Here is a 10,686-nt window from a genome sequence, read left to right as displayed (position 1 = left end):
TTACTTAACCTAATATTATTTGCGCGACATCTTCTGCCCATATCCTTTCCAGTTTTTTGATTTATAAGGAGTCTTAATTAGTTTGATTTGTTATATGAATTTTTAATAATAATAAACATATTAATAATAAACATATTATTTTTGAAAATATAAATAAATTTATAAAACGAATTTAGTGTTTACTTTATTATTACTTACTATGATATATTTTGTGGTATCCGAAGGGTATCTTAAGAATTTTCCGTTGCGTACAAATACATTTTTTTCATTTCACCGTGTACAAGACGATTCTGCATCACTGACAATTATCGTAACGGAGTATTAAGAAAGAGTAAAATCTCCACTTCCAAAAGTGGTCCCCTTTCGATTGGCAATATAACGTCAGAGACGACACACACTTTCCGGTTTGTGACGTCAGCGTCTGCGCATTGCTCGCCTTGCAAATTGTAGAAAATGGGAAAATGCGTTTGTTTTTAATTGCCGAAATGGGCTGGAATGCACCAAAAAAATAGGAATTAAGAATAAAAGTCTTTTTAAAGCACCTAAACCTTTTTAAAGTACATAAGAAAATACTCATTACATTTTGTAAGGTTATGTGCGACATTTATGGTTATTCTTTTTTATTATTAGGATAAAAATTTGTTGGATCGTTGGACTGTAAATTTAGATCAGTTGAAGGAGCCACTTACTGAACATTGTTTTGTTTGTGAGGAACATTTTAGCATTGAAGATTTTTCATTCAAACGATATTTTACTGACAAGGAGAGGCTACGCTCTGCTCTTCATCAATTTTGATCAAACTTGCAGCAATGTTAGAGAAGCCCGCTGCAAGTTCGATCAAAATCAATGAAGAGCAGAGCGTAGCCTCTTCTTGTAAGTGATGGTACAGTACATCATACTGAAAGAATAGTACCAAAATTAATAAGAAAATGCTATTCCGATAGTTGCCGAGAATTATTCAGAAAGGAAGGAATGATCAATGCTGAACATGAATCTTTTGCAGCAGATACAGCAAATTTGACCGGTGACGATTGTGATGATATATGGTAAATATAGAAATACCGCATTTGTTCGATAATGTTATTCCTCAGAGAAACGACAATTGTAAGCAAAATGTAAAATCATCCATTGCAGAAGATATCAACCATACTCCTAAAAAATTAAACTTTAAAATGTTAGTGTCAACATGTTCAAACATATCGCTTCTAAGTTGTTCATGGGGTGCATCGAAAGTAAAAATGGAAAATTTGTCACATTTTTAACAATTGATAAAAATGAAGTGTTACGACGTCTTCAAATTTATTATGATCTAAGTGTGCAAGTGCTTCTGGACGATATTCCGATTAGGATAAAATGTGTGCTGAGTTCTGTAGAATTACAGAAAGATATTGTCAACATACTTCATCTCATTCATGATATGAAAGTATGCGAGAATTTCAAAGATGCGAAAAGGTTATTGAAAGAATAATTAATCTAATTATATACAAACTTATACATATAAACTTTTATATCAATTAAATTAATTATTTAATGTACATGTAATATTCGGACGGTGTTAGGCGATACTATTGGCCTCTGTGCAAATTAAGTATCTGTTACAATTGTTACGAAAATTATTAATATGCATTCAGCATTTGATTAATTCTGACAGGATAAAGTAGCGATGTAATGGGTATCTATAAAAGAACAATTTAGCTATATTATGCAAGAAATGTACTAATAAAAATAGAAACAAGATTAAGGAATTTAAATTACTGGAGACAAAAATAAATAAAATAACAAGATCAAAGAAATTGTTAATGCGCCAAAATAAACGTCTAAAAAATAAGGTAAATATACTCATATACTGCATAAATGTCGTAATGTAAAACTGTATTTTTAACTATATGTATTGTTATTGTATTTGTAGGGGGGTAGCGATACTGAAAAAAAATTAACATTTTCAATTAAAAAATGTGTCAAAAAATAAGATTCCTTTGTTGCAAAAGCAATTGAAGACTTGCCAGAGGCTCAAATAATTACGGTTTAAGAATGTTTCTCAGCCGTAAAAAAAGGAGGAAAATAGGGTCGCCGATACATCTCTGACTAGATATACAAGTGCATACTTATATTATATGAACATCTATGCCTGAAAGATATTCTGCCCCTTCCAATTCAACCAAAGTTATTGAATTACATCAGCTTTCCCCGTGGTTTTGGATTTAAAGGAGGCACTATTCAAAATTCTGAAGAGTAAAGCAGCATTCATGAGTATGCAACAAAAGAGAGATAATATTTGTAAAATATTTTGTATATCATTTTGTATATCATTTTGTATATTTATTATCTTTCTTTTGCTATATTGAATACAGCTGGCACGAAAATACTTGTATATTGTATTTATATATATTTTTCAGGAGCACTATTAATAGATGAAATTAAATTATCTGAAGGGATTTCATTCAATACCAAAAATATACAAATTATTGGATTCACTGATTAAGAGAAGAATATTCCTACCGAGGGCGAATGAATTAGACGACTATGGCCTTGTTTTTATGTTCCAATCTTTTCAAGGCAAATGGATTCAGACACTCGGGTGTTTGTTGTGCGTCCGGAGCAATATTATACAAATTGATAATAGAATGCGTTGCTTTATTAGAAAACGCAGGATTTTATGCTAATGTTGTAGTCACAGATGGTATCATGGAATTGTACAATGTGGAAGAAATTTGGCATGGATGAACATATGTGTTCTTGCAAAAATCCTGTAGATAATACTAGGCAGTTATGGTTTGTATCAGACTTTCCTCGTCTCATCAAATGTTTCCGCAATCGTGTTGTTCAGCTAAAGATCATGACGTTAAGAATTGAAGACAACTCGTTATTAAAAATACGTAAATGAAAGACATGTATTTCTAAATAATGTTATCAAATAACATTATTTGATAATATTATATAATCTTATTTTCAATATTTTCAGACACCAGATGGAGTCATTCATACAGCGCATTGGGATGCTGTTATTGAAAAGGACAATTTCAAATCTTATACGTTGAAAGTTTGCCACATGCACATGTGCATCCTAAACCATACCAAAAAATAAATGTTGTAATGGCTTTTCAGGTGTGTATCACGACTCAAAATTATTAATTTATATTACATTATTTAAAAAAATGAAATGTATACTCTTTTAACAGTTTTTCAGCCATTCAGTTGCAACTAGAATGCGTATCTATAAAAGTCAAGTTTCTAATTTACAAGATTGTGAAGGCAATCGCATAGAACGCATGAATGTGCTAATCGACGTGATGAATGCAAGGTTATCTGTTATGCGAAACGGCACTATCCAAAGGCAGGTAGGCTTATTTACAAATATTAATTGGACATTTTGTGATTTCTAAAAATTCCATATATATTTTGTCCATAATTTCTTAAATTGCTTTTTTCCAGATACTAGAAGATTTTCTTAAATACCTTCACGATTGGGAGGTCGCCATACGGAATAATAACGCATTTTTTATAACACCAGAAACTAATGGTGATTTAAAAGTGACCTTAATTTCTGCATTACAACTACATACGTTTCTGACAGAAAACTGTGGTTATGAATACTTTATGGTCTAGGATGAATCAAGATTCACTAGAAGTAAATAATTGTAAATATATTATCTTTAAATTATGTATATTACAATCTGAACATGTACAATTTGGCTTCAGCGATTTTTTGGCATGATAAGGAACTCCTGTGAAAGTAACTGTCATTCAGATCCGTTAACTTTTGCATAAATGTATAGATTATTGAGTATTTATTGTAAGATTACTGATACTTTCGATTGATATGGTAAAACTAATGGTTCTCTTTGATTCGGAAAAAATCAGTTGAAGAATTAGATGCATGTTACTCTTTCACAGAACATTTTATTCTCTAAATACAAGTCGAGACTGCCGCTATCGTTCGTTTCTTCTTCTTTTTTCCAGGCGCGAGCCCTTCCCCTCTTTCTGTGCTCCGGGGAACTTGCGTTAGGAATGCCCAATCACGGTAGTACGGTGACGCGCGACCGGCGCGGCATAGATCTGCGCCACGCAGTAGCTAAGGATATTATGCTCAGTATTTTATCAATTTAAACGGCGGGATTGTGGGGTTATCGCTTACAGCTCACCCTTTCTGCATTAGCGTTCGTTCCGAGCTAGCAGTTTTTTTGTAATTTGAAACAGCACAATAACAAAGAAGAAAGAGAAAAAAATAAACGGGCTATAAATAATTGATTAATTATTAACGCAACAAGTAATTTTGTCTTATCTACTACGCTTAAGTCTACATAGCAACAATCCATGTACAGTAAGTTAAGAGCGTGGTCGGCCTTACTCAAAGCTAATAAAAGATATCGCCCTAAATCTATCATAAATCCATAGAGAGCACCTTTGTCCTTGATGCACTATCAAGGAAGATTCAGTTGTCATTGAACTTTCTTAAGAGAATCACATTAAGCGTCATGAGTACCAAATACGCATCACGCTATGAAGCGTATTCTTCACGTTGTATTTCTCTGCACTCATCCGAAAGGTCCAAAAATGTCACAATTAGCGGCTGCTAAATATATGAAAAAGTCGAAATCATTCGTACAGAAGTGAGTGCAGCGATATAATGTGGCAAAAAATGTCGATGATTTACCGGAACGTGGCTCAATATGCAAAGTGGACAAAAAAAGACGATAAAAAAATAGTGAATCTGTTTTCGCGGAATCCTCGCTTAACACTGCGTCAAGGACAAGCAAAATTGAAGCAGAAAGGTTTAGATATATCGTATGAAACTATTCGAACCTATCTCAAGGCTAATAACATGAACTCGACCACACTCTTACTTGACTTACTGTACATTTACATATTTATCAACCGCTATTAACAGAAATGCGACTCTTACATTAACTATTAAATTCAACCTTAAAATTATTTTGACATGCTAAGGTTTTACATAGGTATCACTGATTTTATCCATGTCGGAGTCTATCGGGCGACACAATCGAGTTGTATGGCCTAGAAGTAAAGTTAAAACCTTGTCTTTGACTACGTATCGATTGTGTGGTAGCACTTTGTCGATCATGTAAGGAAATCTAACTTCAAATCTAACTTCAATTTTTTACTTTCCCCAGGTCGTCTCTAACGCGCATGTATTCTCCTGCTTTATATTTCTTTGGTGCCTTGTGACTATGATCGAAGTAATCTTGTTATATTCTTTAATTTTATAGGTAGTTTCGATTGCAAGTTTATGGTATCTCGCTCATTTAACCAAGACAAATCTTGATCCTACATAGTTTCCGTTTTAACTAATTCAGTCAAGAACTCTACGAGTTTAATAATCGGAATGATTCTTCATATCCTAACAATAATTTGGAAGGAGACGCTTTAGTTGCAGAGTGATACGTATTATTAATTACGTACTGTATTGACGCGAGTTTGTTGGGCCAGTCGGGGTCGTCAACGACCTTCTTAAGTGAGGCCTTTAAGAATCTATTAACTCTTTCAATTATTCCATGGGTTCGCCCAGGGAGATGCTATCGCGACCATCTGATGTTTAATTCCGCGAGGACGTAAAAATTCGACAAATTCAGCTGACAAGAACGCAGTTTCACGATCGGATACACTTTCATTAGGATTTCCGTTATCGAACAACGTTAAGAAGTGCTTGATCACTTCGCGTGTTGTAGTGGATTTCACTAGAAATAACCAAGTGAATCGCGTACATGAATCAATAAGAAGTAGAATGTGTTTACTCCGTCACGGGATTAAGGCAAAAGACCAAAATGATCAGTGTGCATTAACTGAAATGGGTATTCTGCAGTCGGAATAATCTGTAACTCGCCTTTTTTTTGGGTTAGCTGACGCGCTTGCTACAGGTCACACAATTCGTCACATAACTTTTAATTTTACAGTGCACATGGCTGGGAACCGATAATGGGCGTTAATGTCTTGGAAAGTTTTCTCGGTAATGAGTAGATTCGTGGTAGATGTATAATATTTTATGAATCTTGCCTTTTGTCATTACAAATTTAACTTGATCGAGTTCTTTTTTTATATATTAATCCATCGATAAGATTATACTCGTGGTGAGTACGTTTTTCTAAATGCTGAGCGATCGTATTAATATTCGGATCTGCTAGTTGTCTAAGCTGGAGCTCCCTCTCAAGAGGCATAATTTCTGCGGACGCGACTATCCTGTTTAACGCATCTACGTGTGTCATTTTTTGGCCACTCCTATGTTGGATTGTAAATATATAGTTTTGTAATCGCAAGATGCAGCGAACTACACATGGATTAATATTAGCTTTATTCACAGCATGAACGAGCGAATTACAATCAGTAATGACTTTAAACTGGCTTTATTTCGGCTAAATAAATGAGAAACCGTTCTGTAACCTTTACGATGGCTAACATCTTCAACTCGAAAGAATGATATCTGGTCTCGGCTTCGTTAGTGGATTGACTGTAAGTCACAGGAGCTAACGCACCAGAATCCTATTTTTATAAGAGTATCGCAGCGAGCACGATAGAACTCCCATCAGTATGCAGCTCAGTATGCAAATGAGGCTGATAAGATCTTAATACTGAGTATTAAAGCAAATCAGATTTTAATCGTTCGAATGCTTTAAAATTATTATCAAACTTGAATTCCGCGTTCTTTTTGAGCAGTGAATGCAATGGTTTGGCCTTAGTTTGGCGAGGTTCTTAATAACCGACGGAAAAAATTTACGAGACCTAAAAACCGTTATAATTCAATAACGTTTTTGGAAAGGGAAAACGTTTGATTGCTTCAACGAGTCGTTCGCTTAAAATTATTCCTGCTGAGGATATCACGTAATCCAAAAATTCAATAGACCGCTTAAGAAATTGACTTTTTTCAAAATTGATTACAAACTATATTCTTTGAGTAACAACATCGCCTACTTAAGAACTATCAGATTTTCCTCAACAGATTCGGACGGAATGAGTATGTGATCAATATAAACCAAGACCTTGTCCTCTCTGATCAGTGGCCGGAGTATTTGATAGACTCTCTTTTGAAATTCTGCGGGAGATTCACAATATCCGAAGGGTGATCGTAGATACTCGTACTGGCCATCTGGCGAATGAAAAATACGTAGTGGAATCTGGATGTATTTTAATTAAATGAAAACCATCCTTTAAATCAATCAAGGTAAACATTTTCTTGTTGCCCAGTCTGGCCAAAAAATCTTCAATTATTGAAAAAAGAAATTTTTGCTTAATCACTCGATCATTGAGGGAGCATAAATCTACACAAAATTTTAGTTTTCTGTTTTTTTTACGTACTGGTACAACCCTAGCAGTAAGGAGAGATACTAGACTTGATAATCTCTCTCTTGAGAAGATCATCAACAATTTCGCGTACTTCCAGTCGTTCTGTATGGGCGAATCGACGTGGTGCGTATGCAAAAATGGAATCATCTTTTAATCTAACCTTAATGCTATATCCATCGTCCATCGTAGTGTTACGTCCGGCGGACTCACGCGACTCTTTTCTTTCATAAAGATCTCGAATTCCTCGAAGCTCTAAAATTTTATATTCTTTCCTTTTTATTTTTCATCTTAAAAACTAAGAATCCGTTATCTCCTCATGAATGTCGCTCCGAGATAAAAATCAATGATTAACGCCAAGATTAACAATCAAGTCGCGAACGATTTTCGCGAATTCGTAATTATAAAATTTAAGAAACGGCACGCGACGTTCAGGGGTAGATTCTGGGTGGTCCCGTGGCGACGATGCATCCGCGACCTTTCGGCGCCCGAAACGTACGTTTCCCCATAAATCTTAGGGTCATAAAATTTTGGAGTTTCGCTTTCCCACTCTATCGATTCCTGTCAACATCTTTCCTCCCCCAAAATCTTGACCAATCTAAGAGCGAAAGAAAATCCTACTCCCAGCTAACGAAACCTATTCCACCAATCCAAATTTGAGTAATCTGCGGCGATTAGTATAAAAATCGCGATTCCGCAACCCCCGAGTCAGTTTACCGTCAGTTTTTGACATAGATACCAGTCAGTTTACAGTCAGTTCACAGTCAGTTTTGATATAGACACCCAGTTCACAGTCAGTTTTACAGAAAGTCTTTTTAGAGAACATATAGCGTGGCAGTTAGATAGAAGAACGTACGGATAGAGTCAGTGAGTTTGTCGCGATACTCAAAAAGTTCTATTCGTTTTTCGAAGCCCTCTTTCTTCAATAGAGTCAGTGTTAAAGAAACATCACCAGCCTTGCACATCCTGGCCGGAGGATCTCCAACGATAAGCATCTCTGTAGTAAGTCAGTACTCGTATATTTCTATTCTCTGGCTCCCTCCTCGCTTTATTTTTTTGGTAACTTATTTCAATATTTCATTTTATTTTATTTTTTTTTTTTTTTTTCATTTGTTTTATTTTATTTTTATTCTTTTCTTTCTTTCTTTCTCCCTTCTGATCTCCTATAAGAAAATGAAAACATTGCAGTGCGTTCACGTTATAATTTCAATCTGTCGCCGTCGCCGCACGATAATTGTTCGTCTCCTGTCGACCGGTCGTTCGTGTCCGCTAATACTATCGTCATCCGAGGAAAATTAGGCCAAATCCTCTCAAATCCACTCACCAAAACCTCCTTCTCTTTTTATCCTCCCGCTATTCTCTCCGTAACTCCTCCTTTCCATTCTGCTATGATACTTCACACACACTCTCACACATCGATAAACGTGTACATTTAAAACCGAAAATTGTTTTAACCTGACAAAATTATATTTATATTTTATTCAAAATGTATCACTACAGTTTTTTTATTATATCATTGTAAAACTTACTTCCCGGTAATTTATTTAAACCAAACCCCTCCTCGTATTCTTAAGCTCGCCCGAAATTGCACTTAGCCTTCTCCCCGGTCACTCGGATTAAGTTCCATGACCGAAAGCCAAGGCATACGGCCGTACTGGCACAGCTGGCGTTAAAGTGCGCCCCCTCTCGGCACACTGACCCAGTTTGGGCCCTTTCTCGAAGTACGTCCGACTCGTGTGTCCGTTTAGCGGAGCACGAGCAGAGGATTCCGCTTCGTCCTCCGTTCGACTCCCGGCTCGTTAGGAGCCTAAGGACGAAGCGAAGCGCCTCCCGATTTGCGTCGGTCCTTCCCCACGGCTCCCTTGCGGTCCGGAGCCCGGACGCGACCAAATCGGTCTAACAATTCGGTTCCTCGTTACGTTCACCCCCTCAACTCCGCATGCGCGCGGAGTTTGGACGTAACAGTAGCAACAAGAGTATTTTGTACTTCATCAATGATTTCTAACTTTCTGATCGATATCACTGCCAAAATCGGTATCGAAAATTATTTTTTTATCTTTAATTTCTAAAATGTCGGCGGACGCGACTTCCTTTAACAAATGCAATCTATTTAATTTATCTGAGACATTAGGTTTAAATAAAATAGTTAGATTATTATCGGTAATAAAATCGCGACCGAGTAACGTGCGTTGACCATACATCGTTATCTACGATCCGTAATCGTACTTTAAATGTATTCTCCAACAATATTGATATATTAGGTGTACAAAAAAGTTCTGAGCTTTAGATTTGATACAACCGAAATAACAATTTAAATTTTATATATCTTCCCGCCCTTTTGGGGTTTTAAAACAGTAACATTTAACCTCCTGAAATGCGATACGGTTTGGCGTTTGATGCACATAACCTCAAAAATCAGTAGTGTTCACGATGGCAATTACAAAAGAGCATATTCGATTTTCCATCCACTTCGCGTTTCATCTGAAGAAAAATGCTGCTGAAGCCACTGAAATGATTTGTGCTGCATATGGAGAGAACGCTGTAAGTCATGCAACATGCAAAAGGTGGTATCAAAAGTTTCGCCAAGGAGATTTCAGTCTTAAAGATGAATCGCGTGCTGGACGCCCTGAAAAGATTGAAACGGACGAATTGCAAGCACTGCTGGATATAAACTCTGCGCAAACTGAAAAGGAGCTTGCAGAACAGCTTGGCGTTACGCAGCAAGCCATTTCCGTACGATTACATACGATGGGAAAGGTAAATTTTACAAAAAAAAGCTCAGAACTTTTTTGTACACCTAATATTAATATTTGTGTCTTGCAATTCAAGAATTTTAATACTCGTATTGCTCAGAGTAACGAGATTGTCAGTAACAGGTGTGTTGTAACTCGAATTTTGACCAAAAAACAACTTATGCACCGAACTTAGCATAAACGAAACCGGGTTTCCCGTGTCTATCAGCGCAAGCATGCGTATATACTTAGAGCCGTTAACTGCATGTATGTCTCGACGATCGAGTTACTTATCTTTAATGGTCGCGATGTGTCGTCAATGACACATCCCACATGAAAGGAGTTATCTCTAGAGATTTCTGGTGCTGCTTCAGGTGTTGTTGCATTCGATGACACTGTGTTGGCTGATTGTTCCTTCTTGCGTAATTTGTAGCACTCGGACTTGACATGGCCTTTGGCTTTGCAATAAACACAAGTCACTGCACTATTGCTCTTTATCAAGTGTTACATAGATTCCATTGAAAGGGGGCAGAGGTTTGGCATGATCCTTTTTTGTTACTGGTAGGAAAGACTTCTTAGCAATGACTCCGCAGGCAGAGGTGATTCGTCCCATCTGTTCCAGGAAATTGTCCATTGAATTGGTGTTTATAGCTGCTGCAGC

General features: G+C 36.4%; 2 long non-coding RNA genes across 5 annotated transcripts; both read left to right on the top strand.

The window, feature by feature from the left end:
• The first annotated feature begins 445 nt into the window (after positions 1-445).
• On the top strand, positions 446-1,824 carry LOC108749239. The gene is made up of 4 exons (XR_001939355.1): positions 446-557; positions 631-1,046; positions 1,135-1,452; positions 1,652-1,824. It is a non-coding gene; the product is annotated as an uncharacterized LOC108749239 (long non-coding RNA).
• An 89-nt stretch (positions 1,825-1,913) lies between these two features.
• LOC108749238 lies at positions 1,914-4,290 on the top strand. Of its 4 annotated transcripts, none has more exons than XR_001939352.1 (6): positions 1,914-2,232; positions 2,397-2,876; positions 2,963-3,105; positions 3,180-3,338; positions 3,433-3,628; positions 3,961-4,290. It is a non-coding gene; the product is annotated as an uncharacterized LOC108749238 (long non-coding RNA). The 4 variants fall into 4 exon arrangements; XR_001939354.1 differs by having other exon boundaries at positions 1,914-2,250; positions 2,397-2,772; XR_001939351.1 differs by having other exon boundaries at positions 1,914-2,250.
• Positions 4,291-10,686: the final 6,396 nt, after the last annotated feature.

This window comes from Trachymyrmex septentrionalis, unplaced genomic scaffold (genome assembly GCF_001594115.1).
Source record: "Trachymyrmex septentrionalis isolate Tsep2-gDNA-1 unplaced genomic scaffold, Tsep1.0 scaffold279, whole genome shotgun sequence".
In the NCBI taxonomy this organism is placed as follows: Eukaryota; Metazoa; Arthropoda; class Insecta; order Hymenoptera; family Formicidae; genus Trachymyrmex; species Trachymyrmex septentrionalis.
The sequence above is the reverse complement of the archived record's forward strand: the minus strand, read 5'-3'. Positions and strand labels throughout refer to the sequence as shown.